We start from the raw sequence: 18,880 nt of genomic DNA, 5'->3' as shown, positions 1-18,880 counted from the left end.
TTTTGAGACAGGGTTTCTCTGTGTAGCCCTGGTTGTTCTGGAACTCACTCTATTAGACCAGGCTGGCCTCAAACTCAGAAATATGCCTGCCTCTGCCTCTCAAGTGCTGGGTTTAAAGGTGTGCGCCACCACCGCCCGGCCAATATATATCTTAACCTATCATTTTGTTTCATTTTTTTTGATGCTTTGAACCTTAACAATTAGGTGCATAATGATTTAAGATTATTTGATCTTCTTGATAAAGTAAGTTTTTCATCATGAAATTATCCTCTTTATCTCTGGTAACAGTTCTTTTCTGTAGCAGCTTTTCTCTGATGGTGTTGATGGATTTCTTACACTGGAGTTATTAGTATGCTGTCTTTTTTTCATACTTTTCCTTGTAATTTTTGTGAGTTTATACTTTATGTACATTTTTAAGCAGCATGCTATACTTTTTATTTCTAGAAGTCTGTTAATCTGTGCTTTTTAATTTGAATATTTTGATCATTTATTAAAGTAATTTACTTTAGTTTTTGTGGATGAACATAGAAGAGTAACTTGAATGAATTTGTCCTAAGAGTGATTTGTCAATCTATAAGATGTAGTGTTGGTACTGCTTTTTAAATACCATGTGTGTGATTTACTTGGGTAACACTTAGAAGAAAACCTATGATGCTGTGCTGTATACACCAACTATGAATTGTTTGCCTTAGAGCTTTTGGGCTCACAAAACCCATGGTATTTACTATTTGCGCCTTTACTGTGTTATTGTGCTGCCCCCTATAGAGCCTAAACAGATGCCCTGGCACACATGATGGGAACAGACTTCACCTCGTTGGTCAGGAGCAGCTTTCTTTTTTTTCCCCTTTCTTTTTTTTCCCCTCTTGTCTCCTTTTTGTATATTTGTATTCTGTCTGTCCTCATACTTTGTAGCTCTTTTAAATATCCGTGTTGTACCCCTCAGCTAGCTACTGTATATTTGAAGGGAGATAAGACATTTTGTGTCATATTGTCACTGCATTAATGTCTAAGTATTGTTTAAAAGTATTTTTGGCTAGGATATTTTAGGAATTAAGCTGTATGTCTCCCTGATCCTTTTCATTCGTCATATCCCTGAGCTATGGAAGGTATGAATATTGGCGTTTGTGTCCCGCGATCGTGTTTTCGGATCTCCTTTCCTCAGTTGTCTTGATCCTGGGGGATCTGCTTAAGTAACATGGCCACAGAGGATTTTCTTGCAGTGCATATAGTTTCTAGAAGATTTAGAAATCATGGTGTTCTTGTTCATTGTATATTCTAAAGCTAGTTCTTAAACACTCAAAGCAGCAAATGTGCTGCATCCCTGTTGAACAAGTGCTTTCTTTTTGTCCAGTATATGCAGACAGGTAAATGGGCAGTGGTTAGGGCTGATTAGCAAGCTGGTGAATGATGACAAAACTACGTCTGGAGTACAGCAGAGCCTGTAGTTCAGTCTCCATGAAGATGAGGGAAGCGTGCCAACTGAAGCTGGCTTAAGTCTACAAACAGGAGCCTGCGCAGAAGGATTCATGGTAATTAACCAATTCAAAGTGCAATATTTTCCTTTCATTAATTTGGCAGAAAACAACTAAATATCTACAGCAAAACTGTTTTTGACATTTTCATTTTCTGCTTGGAAAATAATGGGTATTCTGGATTGCTCTATGAAAGAAACTGGTAGGATTTTTTTTTTCCATTTACATTGTAACTTCCTAAAAAAGTAGATTACTCAATTAGCAGAGTTTAATTTATTAATTAAGCAGGATTCGTTGGCTGCAGGAATCACCAGAATTGATTCACATTTTGAAGGGTCAGGTTCGAAGGAGATTCTCAGAGAGTTTACTGGCTCTGATCGAGTTTACTGTCTTTCTCCATGGATGCTTACGTAGTAGGATGGCAGGTGAAGCATTCATATTTATTGTATTATCCTCAGGTCACTCCTACTCTACAGACTACACTCCAGTTCCTGCTCTTCCAGTTATTTTGAGTTAAATTGATTTTGTTTACCTAATTACTTCACTCCAGTTATTGGTTTTTCTGGTTTAAAGATGTGCTGCCTGCTAACCACTTAAGAAGTATCTTGAGGCCTGCAGAGATAGCTTAGCCATTAAAGGCTAGGTAGGCTCACAACCAAGAATATAAGAATTTGTCTTGAATATAGTTGGAAGGGTCCATTGTTGAAAAATGTTCCTAGAGTTATTGTAGACCTTTGTGTTTCAGGATATATTTGTGTGTGTGTGTTTGTATACACTCTCATTTCAATAGTTTTTTATTAATAATATTTCATAATACCTATATATTTATCAAACACCTTATCACATAATATTTTCCCTTCTGCAATTTTTGAGACATCTTGTGCTCATAATTTTGCCTCTGTATAGTGAACATCTTTACTCTGAAAAGTATTTTTATTTTAACTTACTATTATTTGTAACTGTCAGAAATCAACTTTCCTCTGTCCTCATATATAAATGCAGAGGAATCTTAGGATAGCTTCTGAAATCCCACAGTAAAACACAGCTCCTTGAGGGCTTGGGCGGGCTGGGATCACTTCAATAGGAACCCAAGCAATGCTCTTGTCTTCATTTATGCTTCCGCCTTTTTACTTTATAAAGTTAAACGCTGTGTTCTCAAAAACACGAGGCCATCACACATTATATCTTATCGTGCCTTGTTCAGTGGATGCCCTATAAGGCCTTCACTTTTTAAGAGAGCTAGAGGTAAGGAGTGGATCTGTGGCCAAGGCAGTGTGGGAACACACAGGGAGTGGTGGAGGGAGGTGAAGCTACCATGTGGATATATTGTATAAGAGTAATTTAGAAAATAAGATAAAATAAAACTCCACTTACCTACTACTGTATAAGCCACCACTCTTTGGTGTTGGAGTACGAGCATAGATGGAGAGATCAGAGTATAGATCAGAGTATAGATCCAGTTGCAAAAATCCTGCAAAGAGAATGCCGAGCACTGTGCGTCATATTGGCACTGATTATAAATACACGCAGTAGTCAGAGGGCAGTGCCGTGGAGTGTAAACCTGGTCACTGCCCACTCAGATAGAAGATCCTGTGAGTAGTTGGGGATGTAGTTCAGATGGTGGTGTTTGCCTATCATACAGGAAGCGAAGTGACACGCTGTATAAAACAGGCATCAAGGCATAGTTCTGCAGGGTTAGAACTCCCGAGGTTGAAGCGGGGGAAGAGAAACTGATTCCTGTGCCACATTAGGAATTTGAGAGGGATCAAAAAGAGCTCACTGTTGTTAAACTGTGTATATAGACATAAAGGTTTATTCAGTCAGTGAATGTGCTTATGGTCAAATGTGGTGTTGGTAGAAATTTAGTGGTGAATAAAAGAAGTACAATTCTAAACTTTGAGGAGATTATACAGTAGTAGCTAAGTGGAGTTTTATTTTATCTTATTTTCTAACTTACTCTTATACAATATATCCACATGGCAGCTTCACCTCCCTCCATTCCTACCTGTGTGTTCCCACCTCTCCTCTGCCACAGATCCACTCCTTACCTCTAGCTCTCTCAAAAAGTGAAGGCCTTGCAGTGAAGGCCACTGAACAAGGCACAATAAGATACAAAAATGACCAGGGCACAGCCTACATCAGGGCTGGGTGAGGGAATCTGGTAGAGGGAAGGGTCACCAAGAGCAGGCAAAAGTGGCAGGCACTCCCACTGTCAGGAGTCTCATAAAACCACCAACCACAGCATGTATTCCGAGGACCTAGCAAAGACCAGCGCAGGCTCCACAGCAGCTGCTTCAGTTTCTGTGGGCCCCTATGATCCCTGCTTAGTTGGTTCTGTGGGCCTTGCTCTCCTTGTGTGCTCAATCCCTTTGGCTGCCGCAATTCCTTCTACTCTTCTGTGGTGCTCCTTGAGCTACAAGAGGAGGGACATGATGTGAGTGCTCCCTCTGCCTGATGTTTGGGTGTGGGTCTCTGCCTCTGTTCCTAACCGCTAGAATATCCACTTTTAAGCGAGTACATACCATGTTTTTCTTTCTGGGTCTGGTTTACCTCATTCAGGATGATTTTTTTTTTCTAGTTCCACCCATTTGACTTTAAATTTTATGATGTTATTTTTTTAAACAACTGAGTAATATTCCATTGGTATATGTACTTGATTTACTTTATCCATTCTTCTGCTGAGGGATGTCTAGGTTGTTTTTGGCTGTTAAGAATAACGCTGCTGTGAACATAGTTGAGCAAATGTCCTCATGGTAGGTTGGAACATCCTTTGTATATATGCCCAAGAGCATATAAGCTAGGTCTTGAAATATATCAATTACCAGTTTTGTGAGAAACCACCTTATTGATTTCTATAGTGACTGTGCAAGTTTACATTCTAACAGCAATGAAGGAGTGTTCTCCTTGCTCCACATTCTTGCCAGCATAAGTTGTCACTTTTGTTTTTTATCTTAAGCATTCTGACAGGTGTAAAATGGAATCTCAAAGTGGTTTTGATTTGCATTCCCCTGATGGCTAAGGATGTCAGGCTTACAAACATTGACAAAAGGCTAACATATTTCTTTCTTTCTCAGCCATTTGAGATTTCTCTGTTGAGAATTCTATATCTAGGCATGTGCTCCATTTTAAAATTAGATTGTTTGGTTTGTTTATGTTAAGTTTCTTGAGTTCCTTATTTTTTTGGATATTATCCCTCTATCACATGAGGAGTTGGTGAAATTCTTTTTCCATTCTGTAGGCTGTCTTTTTGTCTTATTGACAGTGTCATTTGCTTTACAGAAGCTTTCAGTTTCATGAAGTCACATTTATTAGTTGTAGATAGTAGTGTCTGGTCTATCAGTATTCTGTTCAGAAGTCATCTCATGTGCCAGTGTGTGCAAGGCTAGGCCTCTCTTTTTTCTCCTGTCAGGTGCAGTGTATATGATTTTATGTTAAGAATTTTGATGCACTTGGACTTGAGTTTTGTGAAAACTCAATTATAGACATTAGTCTATTTGCATTCTTCTACATTTAGACATTCAGTTAGACCAGCACCATTTTTGAAGATGCTTTCTTTTTCCATTATGTAGTTTTGCTTTTTTTTTTAAATCAAAAATCAGGTGTGCATAGGTGTGTTGGCTTATGTCTGGGTCTTTGAGTCAATTCAGTTGATTAATGTGCCTGTTTCTATGCAACTACCATGAGTTTTTAAAAATTACTACAGCTATGTAGTACAGCTTAGAATTAAGAATAGTGATACCTCTGGAAGTTCTGTTATTGTTCAGGATTGTTTTGTCTATCCTGGGTTTTTTTTCCTTCCATATGAAGTTGTGTATTGTCCTTTCTAAGGTCCTTTAAAGAATTGTCTTGGAATTTTGACTGGGATTGCATTTAATCTGTAGATTGCTCTATCCGTAAAAGGGGTCTTCTTTCCATCTTTTCTTCTTTTGATATCTTCTTTAATTTCTGTCTTCCCATCCTTGAAGGTTTTATCATACAAATCTTTTACTTGCTTGGTTAGAGTTACTCCAAGGTATTGTTTCCCTGCTTTCTTTCTTAGTCTATTTGTCATTTGTATAGGAAGGCTACTGATTTTATTTAGTTAATCTTGTATTCATCCACTTAGCTGAAGGTGTTTATCAGCTGTAGGAATTCTCTGAAAGAATTTTTTGGCTTAGTTATGTGTATTACATTATCTGCAACTCAGGCTACCTTGACTTCTTCATTTCTGATTTGTATCCCCTTGATCTCCTTTAGTTTTCCTATTCTAGTTAAAACTTCAAGCACTATATTGAACAGAGAAGAAGACTGTGGACAGTCTTGAAAAGGTTAGCCCATGCTGGAGAGATGGCTGAGCACTGAATGGCACTTGTTGCACTTGCAGAGGACCTGGTTTGTGTTACCAGCACCTACATAGAGGCCAAAAATCTGTAATCCAGTTCCAGACGGTACAGTGCATCTTTTGATCTCTGTGGGTACTTTATGCCTATGGTGAATGGCTGGACACATAGGTAAATTACCTGTACATATAAAATAAAATAAAAGAATGAGCTCTGAAGTAATGAATTATATAATATGAATATAACATGCTTTGGAGAAGATTCAGTGCTTAGAGATAAAACTATACATTCATTGAGGAAGTAGAAGGGTAGAAGGTAAGATTACTAATTTTGTTCACTTCTTTCTAGACAAGTGAAATCATGTCTAACCTTGAAGTAGTGAGGAGTATGTCTTAATCTGAGAAAGCAGAATGTATGAAGGCCTTGATGTATAACAAGCATGGTGTACTTGTGCAAATAAAAGATTATCATTGTGGATGAACATAGAAGAGTAACTTGAATGAATTTGTCCTAAGAGTGATTTGTCAATCTATAAGATGTAGTGTTGGTACTGCTTTTTAAATACCATGTGTGTGATTTACTTGGGTAACACTTAGAAGAAAACCTATGATGCTGTGCTGTATACACCAAATATGAATTGTTTGCCTTAGAGCTTTTGGGCTCACAAAACCCATGGCATTTACTATTTGCGCCTTTACTGTGTTATTGTGCTGCCCCCTATAGAGCCTAAACAGATGCCCTGGCACACATGATGGGAACAGACTTCACCTCATTGGTCAGGAGCAGCTTTAAGGCCTAGTCAGTGTTTGAACTGAAACACTGACTATAGCCTGTGTTCTGTAGACTGTAGTCTGAAAGTAGTGATTTAACCCAGTTTTATCTTGTAGTCTATAATCCAAGTGAAAATTAAATATATAAAAGGATGAGTCAAAAATTATGACTGATAAAATTATGAATATGGAGATCAGGCCTATGACATTTAAGAATATTGTGATCATCATAATGAAATAAAAAATGGAAATAGTATACATTTATTTTGCTTTTTGGTTTTTTTAATAGAGTCTCACTATGTTTTCTAGTCTGGTGGCATCAAACTCATTAATCAGATAATCTTCCTGCCACACCTCCCCAACTAACTGGCACTAAGTAACAGTCCAATTAAGTGCTGGCTGCCACATTGAAACAATTTATTTTAATTAAAAAATTGCCAAGTTCTGTCTGAAGAGATGGCTCAGAGGTTAAGAGCATAGACTACTTTTCCAGGGGTCCTGAGTTCAATTTCCCGCAACCATCTGTAATGGGATTCGATTCATGCCCTCTTTTGTTATGTCCAAAGACAGTGAAAGTGTACTCATGTACATAAGTAAATCTTTAAAAAATGTTTGCCAAGTTCTCAGAAAAAAAATCGTCATTTAATGGTAATTGTCTTTTGCAAATTGTGATGGCTCATCTATTTATTTATGTGTATCTGAGAAGACTAAATTTAGGCAGAGTCATTTGCCAAAGAGAATATGACCAGCAGTGGAGCTGACTGACCTCATTTTATATAAACCTGGGGATGAAGTTATATTAAGTTAGAGTTTCTCCCTCCATGCACCATTCCAAGCTTATATATCGTTACATTTTTATGTGATTGAAAACATTGTTGACTTAATGTTCTTTGGAAGAAAAAATCTTGCTCATTTAGAACATTATTTCTGTTACTAAGGAGCTATGGTGACTTGAAGCTAAGAAATACCTTTTCATGAAACTTTGATTGATGAGTAATTAAGAGAACTCAAAATGATTGTAAATCTAAGATCTTACTAAGCTAAGGTTGGAGACTTCCATGGGTTTTCCGGGTGGTTCTATCTTCTTTCTGCATGTGCCTGTGGTTGGAAGCTGTCACCTACATAGTAACTTGTGGCTTATAGAGTGCGCCAGCAGTCTGAGGACTCTGAGATAACAGCTTCACGTCTGTAGTACAGAAAGCAGCAGTAAAGCAGATGAGCTGCAGCTGTGATTATAAAGCCACGATGTCTGGTTACCCAGAGCACTGCTTGCCTTGCCCTGTATTTTCCAATTTTTGGCTCACACAAGTACTTTGACAATGAATGGAGTTTCTGTAAATACAAAAACTTTGTGTGTGTGTGTGTGTGTGTGTGTGTGTGTGTGTCTAGAGGAAACATTAGGGGTGGATTGTTTCCTTGGAGGGTACCTGTAGGAAATAATACCTACCTATCCAGTAGGAAATCTCTGGAGTTTCACCTTCTAGGTATAGTGCAAGTTTGAAGTGCAACTCTGAGCACACTTACCATTTGTATCTGCCTACAGATTACAAACACACATTTACTCTGAACACACTTAGCAGTTGTATCTGCCTGTACAGACTACAAACACACATTTACTCTGAGCACACTTAACAATTGTACCTGCCTATACAGACTACAAACACATATTTAGGGTTTAAGGCTGATGCTATGTTATTAACTCCAGATGTTAAATATTTGATTTTCAATTGTTCTTCATACCTTAGGATAATTCAAAAAGTATTTTGGGCCCTTAAGACTACTATGATCCATAGGCTTCAGAGCTAAATTGGCCCTTATTATGTCTAAGCGTTTGTCTTAGTCTACTTAATATCTGTCGGTTGAGAAATCCATGCTCAGCAAATATCTGCTTTTGTGAAATTATCAACTTTATGAAAGTGGTTTTTAAAAATATAAAGGCACTTAGTTATCTTTACTGTAATTTCTCATTTAAACCATTCATGTTTCTCTGGAGAGAGATAAATGTTTCTGTAAAGTTTAAATATAAGTATAAAGACATTTACATTTAACAAGAGAGCAAGTTGATGCTAGAATTGGTAAGAAAGGAGAGTTCTGAGAACTTGAAGTGTTCTGAGTTGTCTATTTTCATTTTGACATGAATGAAAAGAGGAAGGAAGAATGTGAAGGCAGCTCTGCAGTAGGCTGTGATGGCTTGCTTGTGTTCAGTCAACACTGTCATACTATCAGTTCTATTAAAGACAGTTCTGGTCATGTCAGTAACTACATGACTTATAATAAACATTTTTGTCATCATGATTATAATTTAACTCAATTACTTAAACTTCTAAGACTTGGGGTTTTGTTTGTTTGTTTGTTTGTTTGTTTTCGTTTTTAAGCATTGGGTCTCAACATATAGCAAAGGTTGGCCCAGGATCTGGAACTGTCCCTCTGCTATCCGAATGTTGAAATAAGGCATGTAGTGCCATTCCCAGCAAATTACACACACACACACACACACACACACACACACACACACACACACATTTTTTAGCATTTTATATTTAACCCAAATTCAAAATATGCAAACTAGACAGAAGGATAAAAGAGAACTATGAGTTGAAATAACTAGGAGAAAGAACAGTTTAGGGCAATGTAGAGAATAATTTCTGTTCCAGGTATTGGGTTCTAGTTGTTCAGCTATTGATTTTATTGGTTGAGTCCAAAGGTTGCTCCTTTCTAAAGGAACATAAATACAGTTTAAATCAGCTACATTTTATTGTTACAATCCTTAATATATGATTAAAAAATATATTCTAGAGATGTCAAAGAAAATGCAGCCTTTGGTAAAGAGAAAAGGTAAATAGAAATGATGTAGATGCTGATCTCCATGGAAAAAGTTTATGTGTAAGCATCTATGAAAAAGCTTAAATATGAAAACAAGCACATAGTACAGCAATTATGAAAATAATAAATGATCAGGTAAAAATCAATAGTGTAAAAAGGAGATAATTAAAACAAGTTGAAGTTCTCTAACTAGAATGAGCAACAATTAAAAGGTATTGATTTCCCACCTGTAGGGTATTAAGAAAACTTTAATTTCATATATATCAAATGTATTCAATTCCGAAGAGCTCAACTATAAAAGATTAAAGGAAAATGAGCAGTGAATGATTCCGAACAGTCACATGTGATGGTTTTACACATGTCTAATAATTGAAGCTATAGCAAGAGAGGAGGGTGAAGGGAATATAAAGGACTGAAGGCTGAGAACGTAACATTTAAAATCAGAAAATGTCAAGCTTCGGGAATTCCACATGGTATAAATTGAATATAATGCATCCTATTAAATTGCTAAAATAGCTAATAGTCATTACAGTGACAATGAAAAAAGAAGATTTTGAGACAGGGTCTTACTGTGTAGTCCCGGCTAATCTGGAATTCATTCACTGTGTATAGCAGGCTGGCCTTGAACTCATAGAGTATAGTGGGATTAAAGATAATGTGTCACCTTGCCCAGCTTGAAGAAAGTAGTAAGGGACTTTAAAAGTATCCAACAGCCATTCACAAAGGAGCTATCAACTTTTTATAATTTATGTATTTAAAAATACTATGTCATAAAGTCTGCATGTGTAGGTCCATTTAAAAGTAATTTTATATTTCAGATAATAAGCATGCAGACCCATTAAATGAACTACACAAAGCAATATAGATCTAAATTAAAGTTGACTGTTTTATCTCATCATGTTTTTATTTTGTGTGTTTTTGATAGGTGAAATATCATTTTTGCCTATCACAAAAGAAAACTTTTCAAAAGTTTTCTTATGGGAGCATTCTGCTAGTTTATAATAATCATATTATCAGTTATAATTTATTATTGTTGTTGAGGCAAGGTTGTCGTCTAGGCTGAATTAAAATGTTTGGTGGTCCTCTTGCCACTGTCATCCAGATGTTTAGACAACAGGTATGGGCCCCTGATTGTGACTAAGGCTTTTACTTTATAAAGTAAGCCTTCAAGTCTGATCATTATATATAATTTTAATGTTAAGTTAACCTAAATATATTTTGTGAAAAAAGTTTATAGTAAATTCAGCCTAACCTCATATATATATGTATATATGTATGTATTTGAAGCTCTGCCAATTATAGATGAGAAATGAATTGCAAAGTATAAAAACTGCTTCTACTTTCTGTTTCTGTATTATGAAACCTGAATATAGAATTTCTGTCTCAGTTGATGGAACATTCAGTTATGTATTAGAATTTCTGGGTTGTTGATATTTCTCACCCTTACCAATATTTGAGAAAATTGTTGTACTAAAGAATTTCCAGGGACACACCTATGTATATTTATTTTTTCTCATTTTAATGATTTTTTTTAAAAAATGAAATTGAAGTGATTTTGCACCTGAAGTTCACCAAAGACAGCCTCCTGTTTCTTTTTTATTCAGAGATTTTTATCAGAGGAATGTAGACTGGAATCTGCAATGGTTCTCAAAATCCCAAAGTGGTAAGTGAGACCAATTAAGTCTTTTCTTACCAATATTTAGTTGTAATTTTTCTCTATAGTACTTTATTGAAGTATTTAAAATGACAAGTGACATCAATTCTAGTGCTTACACATCTGATAACTTTAGAGTCTGGCTATTAAAAGCCCTGTGTTTGTGTTCCTAATGGTTTTGATTTATTTGGTACCTGGAATCAGGTTCAAGGAGAAAAGAAGGTGGGTGGGCAGGACGCTACCTGTATGACACTGTTCATATTGCCTCTTCTTTTTGGAGCTAAACAAATCACATCTCTAAATTGATGTGTGGCCCTAGTTGATCTTCTCAGACTGACAGTAAAGGTGGCATTTCCTGTTTTTAGCCTATCAGTTCAAGAATTAGAACCCACATTTACCTTCAATTTTATAATCCAAGTGAAATGCTTTGGAGACTGGCATATAATTATATTAAATGCTTAAAAGAGTGAATCCTAATTTAAGCCTAATATAATATAGTTATGAAAAAATGATTAGTCCTATGAAATTTAAGAATGTGACAGTATAATGAATTAAGACAGCACACATTTATTTATTGATTTACATTATTTATTTCATTGAATTTGGGACTGATATTGACAAAGTTCTTGGTAAGAATCAAAAATATTTATGAGTTTGAAAAATCCTCGTAAGAATTATCCAGAACACTGTTAAAGGACTTGCTTAGCATGTCCTGGGTTAGCACACAACACATACATATACACACATATATAAAAAAAAGATGAAAAATAAAAATTTTATAGAGCTCAAAATCAGGTTTTAGGTTTATAGTAAAATATTCTGTGTATGAAGTTTTTGTTATACAAATAAAAAATAATATGAAGAAATTTGAAAAAAACTTCTGAGGTGAATCTTGCTAATAAGCAGCCCTAGATGGATTAGTATTTATGATTTAGATTAAGCTATCCTTGAACTCAGGGTGATTCTCAAGCACCAGAGTGCTGAGATTGTAAGCATGTATCACCATGCATGCCCTATTTAAAAGCAATAATTTTAGACAATGAGACTTGATATGTTTTATACACATACACACACACATATATTGGAATACATATTGAGTTTATTCTAATGTAAATTTACAAAAAAGCTTCAGCTTTAAAACTGACTTTGTGGTATCTGTATGAATGACTTTTAAGGAGATGACTTAGCAAAATAACTCATGAATTTTACCCAGTAGCAAAATTTTTTAAGTGTAAAACACATAACTCAGAAGTTGAACAATAGTGTGCCTTTGGGAATGGTCCAACAACTTAGACTTTGTTTGTTTTAACATGCTGATATACAATTTATTCTAATGGTCCTGGTATGATTTATTTGTCAAATTATTTCTATATTTACATTGCTAGGAGAGGAGGTATCTGTCTCTGTATATTCAAAAAATAGCTTAATATATATTCTGATTCAATTAGTATAGATAATATTTCAACCTCAGGTCTGTTGTGTTTGGATTGTGTGATCCCAGAAGACAGAGATGAAGTTAATTTCTTTGCAATCCTTTAAATCTCAATTGAAAGGCATTGTCTTTGAGGAACAAAAAAAGTAAATGTTAAGGCAGACAATTTGTGTGTATTACATGTGACACCATCCTTACCATCCTTCTGTAGCTTTACATTTCTGCCAAAAGTCCTTATTTCCTCCCTTATCTACTTCTTACTATGTAACTTCCCTACCTGGCCTGTGCATCAATGAGAAAGCCCAGTTGTCCACAGTGACCATTGGAAGCACTGAGCTTGCTCTGTTTTCCTTTCTCAGTAGTTTTCCTTTGTTGTTAGATATAACTGAAATTATATCAGACAGGAAAGCCATAGCTAGCCCTTGTGGAATACATTTGTAAGTGCCAAGAATTTGAAATAGAGGCAGAAAGATCAGGAGTTCTAGTCTACCTTTGGGTTCATAAATGTTTGGAGACCAGCCTAAACTATAGGCAACCTATTATTAAAAACACAAAGGAAAAACAAAACAAAGAAAAATAAGCACTATATATTATATTTTTACTTTCCAACAAGGTAGAATTTTATGATTAAGTTGTAAATGGTACTTTCCAATGTTATTTAACAACTCTATTAGCTATTAATATGACCCAGCAACACCCCCCCAATAATCAATGCAGAGTCCTATCAATTTTTAAATCAACTTTAGTACCATTAGTGGGCATATTACCCATAATATATTTTTCTATATGGTAGACTGTTAATTCTAGCTGTGTTCCCCAAGTATTTGCTGTTAGAGTCTTGCCTGGGTTATTTATGCTCCATTGTCTGTCCTCAGAGACCATTTCACTTTGGCCATGTGCTCCTGGCCCATCACATCTAATGGAGACCTCCTGTTCTCTCTGTCTTCTTTTTCCTTCTCCTTCCTTCTTCCTCCTCTTTTTCTGTTGTGGTCCTTATCGCTGTCCCCCAGCTCGGTAACTAAAACCAAGCCTACCTCTCTTTTCCCCAGTAATTGACCATGGCCACTTTTCTTTAACCAATAGCTTTAAATAGGGGAGCGAGTTATACACAGCAGAGGCTGGTAAATGTGATTTCCCTCATTTGTGGGGCAACCATTTTTTAGGATACAGAATTTAGCACTTGAATACATAGCAGCACCAGACCAAACCCCTACATTAAGTAGTTAATACTATACAAGAACTTTGCCTTGGATATGTTTGTTATAACAGCAGTATGTCTTAATTAACATGTATTTATGAAGTACTGATATACAGGAAACATACAGGTATAAAAATAGTGGCTCGAGACTTCATTTTACTTTGTGTTTTTCACAGGCACATACAATATAATATAGGGGAATTTTAGAGGACATTGATTGTCTTAACATATTCTCTAGCTTGGTAAGACAAATTTAGCATGACAGTGTAGTAGTGCTTTGCTAGGAAGCTTGTTCCCCTCTGTCTGAGAGACAGTAAAAGTTCAAGACATGACTCAGTATTTAGTGCATGCTCTGATTAGAGTGATTTTTGTCTCTTGTATATTTAGAACATTCTGTGCATTTATAACTTCTACCCAGTAGAAGCTTATTTCTTCCCTCAGAAGCTAGCTTTCAGATGTGCAGGGATGTTATGCATGTCTCTATTCCATGCTCTTGTTACAAATCCAAACAGCAAATTTCTTTCACATATGAGTGAATTACCAGATACACTCACAGTTCATTTGTCCATTTCAGTCTGCACACAAACTCAGAAGGTTCATAGATGTAGCTAGCTTCTGTGGCGTAGTATGGCCTGGATGATACAGTGTGCTATAGATGTACTGTACTTTGTTCAAAAATAGAAGTATTTATAAAGTAAGTTGATTATATTATTGAAGGGAGAATTTAATTATAATTACTTAGTATTAATAAAATTTCATAACATTACTCTCTAGATGAATTGTGTTATTAAGGAATTTTACTAGATCTGTGTAATATTTTGCTTTAACAAGTTTTCTGGGAAAGAAACTTGACATTTAGACAGTTTTGATTAAAAGAGAAAGGGTTATAACAAAAATTGATGTTCTAATAAATATACACATTTTACAGAAATATGTGTGTATTTTCTAAGTAAAGATTTTTCTCTCCTTTCTTTTCTTTTGCTCTTTAGGTTTTCAGTTTTGCTTTCTTATTGTTAAGTTGAGATACGTTTTATGCATTTAATGTGAGATTTATAGGTTCATGAGAAGAAAACACATTGGAATCTTATTTCTAATAAATATTATATTTGTTTTAATATTAAATAAATATAAATTCATTGCTAAAATTTCAGCACCAATGATTAAAAAAAACCCAAAAGTTGGACTTTTTCTCAATATCCATGTGATCAGAAAGTTTCTTCTCTATACAAATGTACTTTCGTGCTGAGATTAGTGCACTTAAAGCATGCGCTGCCTCTGTGTTTTGAGCCGGTAGAGTAGGTTCTGCAGATAAACTGTCATATCTGCTGGAGCTGCTCCACAGCCCCCTAGTCCACCCCAACTGGCTGGATTTAGAGCAGCAGCTTCAGAAATGCCAGTCTCATCCATTCCAGTTTTTATTAAGTTCTTACTAAAACTCTTTATTTTCTTAAAATTCTTTAGAGCACCCTCAGGAAGAAAAAGTCAAATAAATAAATATTTTTTTCTTATTGATTTGCTACACGCATTGGCTTCCTTACCTTTAGACTGTTAGTTAATGTTTGAGGATCTTTAAACAAAAATATAATCCTCTTGGGGTCATGTTCAGAGCTAAATCTGCAACTCATAACATTACTCGTAAAGTGATCCTATAGAGCCTCCATTGTGGAGATCCAAATAAATCCTGGGGTAAACTAAGATTCAGGGCCATTGCCCAAAGTACCTGTTTTGCCCTGCTGTCTGAGCCAAGATTCTGAACATAGTCCTGTCGGTAACACAAGACCACTGTTGACCTTCTGTGCTGTTACTATAGTGCAGTCTGCTCTAAGCTTACTGCACAAGCCAAGAATATGTAACACCGATTTGATTTCATGACGATAGTGTTAATTTCAGATAAGAAACATTTTTGTTCATGTGGCATACAAGTATGTATAACATTATAGTTTTCCTGTCTTAAAGTTAATAATTTAAATTTATATTTAAATTTATGGGGACAGACTCCCATGTAGCCCAGGCTGGCCTTGAGTTGAGGATGAGCTCATGCTCCTGGTTCCCCTTCCCTCTCTTCCCAAGTAGTAGCACTACATGTGTTGCCAACAGTATTGGCTTTTCCTGGATTTTAATGCTTGTAGTGCTAGATTATGACTATGGCCCCACAGTTTATGAAAAAAGTAGTAGTCAGGATGCCTTCCTCCCCAAAAAGCTTGAAGAATAAAATAAATGGTATTACCTGATAGTTTATATAGCAGAGCAATTTAGAAGGCCCATCTTGTCACTACTGCTTAGTTGTATGGAATCTTTTTATTTAGCATGGTCGGCAGAGAAAGTAAGGGTAAAGAAAGAAAAGGAGGGGTGTCTAGTTACTCCCCAAACTAAGCAAATTCTGTTCTTTTAAGTATAAGAGAATCTATTATTCAGAGTTCAATAAATTTTATAATGAAAGAGAATGCATTTTTAGTAATTAACTTATTAAGTTTGTGGTTAGGAAACATTTTTTTTTTTGTAAATGCAAGAAAAATGGCCACATGTTAACTGTGGCATAACCATAATATCTTACATGTATTTTAGATATGTAACTATTAGATTACTGTTGGGGTGTAATGGAATACTTGATAATATCATTGTAAATACTGCATATACATCAGAATTTTTGTAAGGTATTTGTTTTGATGTTGCTTTAAAATCCTTAGTACTTCAGCGTATATTAGGTCTGACAGTTCTTAAGCTAATAAAATCTAACAACATATTGAACCATTAAAGAATTTAAGCAGTATGGGTTGTTTCAAATTTACCCTCACACAATAGAGATTTGAAATCTTTTAAAATGAATGTGTTAGCACAATAAATACATAGAAGGAACTGCAAAATAAGGATAGTTAGTGCATGCTGTGGAAAGCCTGTAAATTGCCACAAAAAAACCCCACAAACAAACCAAACACACCCTAAACCGATTATCCTCACAAGCATTTCATGCAATTTGACAGTGAAAAGCGCACCCTGTAAAAGCTGTTGCACTAAGCACTTCATTTAAAAGGTTTCCTTCTCACACCCTGAAATTACACTTACTCCCTTCAAGTGAAGATTCAAAATTTGTTTCCTGTTTATTTTGGTTGCAACTACTTATGCATTGATTTTTGCTGCCCCACCCCACTTGTTGATAAGCTAGAAAGTCTTTTGAGTTTCTTCATTGCAGTAAACACACAATCTGTACTGTAGGTTACATTCAGAAATGAAGTCAAAATAAAATCCTCAGCCTGCAACAAATATATATAATAATAAAATAGCGAACCTAGCATACCATAAAATAATGTCATGGGCCCCAAAGCCCTCAAAATATGTACAATGTACAAACATTTAGTTGGCTTTGCCACACACATTTGCATAGTTTGATTTACTTGAATTTTTGTTAAATGCCTTGAAAAAGTGCCTGATTCATTTATGTGAGAAAGACACTTGGAAACTTGTAGGCGAGACTCTGACTGTGGGATTCTGTTCTCCGTGTGATATGAGTGTTTCTTTCCCTCTGCAACAAAGCCCTGAGTATCTGGCCGTATTCCCTGTTCTTTGTGACAGCCTTCTCGTCTTTTCTAAGCCTCGCTCTGCTAGAGTTCTTTTTTTTTTTTTAAAAAGGGAACTGAAGTCCTGAATTTTGGTGCCAACTCTGACACTAACCAATAGAACCATTTTGAATATTGGTCTCAGAGTCTGGATTGGGAGTGTGAGCACATAATAATTTTAAATGTTGATATTGGGAAAGAGGTCAGTTATCTAATAATTGATTATCTTCCTGAACCCAAGAAAACATTTGCTGAGAGATTCATTTACCAATGAATATTCCTCCTGAAGTAAGTTTATTGAAACATAAATTTACTCACTATCCATTTTAATCTGCCAACTAGTGTGATGTATCAATTTGCTTAATAGCAAATTATTAACTTCTTGAAATACGTTTGTCTTACATCTGTCTAAAATTTGTTACAAATTAGCCTGGATAGAGTAGTTTTAAAGACTGGAATTTTTAGTTGCAAGTATTAAGTTTCAGTTTGGTTTTAATATTTCTTTTTAATAGCCATTTTACCCCAGATATTTTATAATAGAATTATTTCATCAGTTCAGCTCTGCTGAATGCTAAATTTCTTATGTGTATTTGATAACTTTAATGCTTTTAGTATGTTAAAACAGAAGATATATCCTACTGAACTATATGAGAAAAATATGAATTGAGTTTCATAAAGCATTAAGTTGATAGAACACGTTTACAAATGAAACAGTTCACATCTTGACTTAAAAACTCAGAAGGATTCAAGAAATTTTGACGTAACACAAACATTCTTATTCACAGAAGTTATTGTACCAAAGAATAATGAAATTCTCAGATAAAGTCTGCATAGACATAGGCCAAGATTGCAGTAAATCTCATGGTAAATTGAAACATTGGACTTATCAGTCTAAAACACCAAATCTCTCTTCCAAAGCCCAATAATTATTTAGTACAGATTACTGTCAACATTATACAAGTTTTAAAGAAACAAGTTTTATATGAACTGGGGAACTTGTCACTTGACAAGATGGGCTCATTTTTAGCATTGTAAACCTAGGCTTTTCATGTCTTTATTATCCTTCCTGCCTAGGTGGGCCACAGTACAAGGCTAGAAAATATCCATGTCTTAGGAATAATCCCCCAGCCTCCAGCCATATCCTATAACTACAATTCAAACCATGTTGAAATTCTATGTCTGTATATATGTATTTTTGTGTTGACCAGTGGATGAGACATAGCTACCAAGGGCTGTTTGAGAAACTAACAAAGTTGAAAAGACCTGGGTGAAAAACAGAAAGTTACTTTTTACACTTGCTGTGTTTTGCTACTACAGCAAATTTTGTCTCTATGAGCATAGAGATATCTATATCTGTGAATGAATATAGCAAGTTGTGCAACAAGTTCTTAGCATATGTCAAAAAGAAAATGGCCTTGTGCTCAAGGAGGGGCAGAGATGAAATTAGAGAACCTCACTGTGGCACTGTAATGCAGTAAATTATTCTAAACACTGGTGGGTTTTGTTTTTGTTTTTGTTTTTACTTCATTCTTACTAAAGTCCCCACCCCCACCTCCACTTTTCAGTTATTACCTTTCATTAAAGGCAATGCCAGTAGGCTGTAGCCTTAAGTGTATTTCTCTGGAACTTTAGTGGAAGAGGCAGTTTGTGTCTGAATG

The 18,880-nt window shown here is 35.5% G+C and overlaps 1 protein-coding gene across 14 annotated transcripts in view; it reads left to right on the top strand.

The window, feature by feature from the left end:
* Nucleotides 1–18,880, top strand: part of Rfx3 (regulatory factor X3) — a 246,388-nt gene that overhangs the window by 78,580 nt on the left and 148,928 nt on the right. For 10 of the 14 annotated variants that reach the window (XM_031390031.1, XM_031390025.1, XM_031390026.1 and 7 more), the window contains one exon: nucleotides 10,989–11,047. The exons of the other annotated variants lie outside the window; for them this stretch is intronic. The gene's annotated coding sequence lies outside the window, so the exon portion shown is untranslated. Of the gene's footprint in view, nucleotides 1–10,988; nucleotides 11,048–18,880 lie in introns of those variants that run through there. 14 annotated transcript variants of the gene reach the window in all.

Source organism: Mastomys coucha, unplaced genomic scaffold, assembly GCF_008632895.1.
Source record: "Mastomys coucha isolate ucsf_1 unplaced genomic scaffold, UCSF_Mcou_1 pScaffold21, whole genome shotgun sequence".
Lineage (NCBI taxonomy): Eukaryota > Metazoa > Chordata > Mammalia > Rodentia > Muridae > Mastomys > Mastomys coucha.
This window is presented reverse-complemented; position numbering and strand designations above follow the sequence as displayed.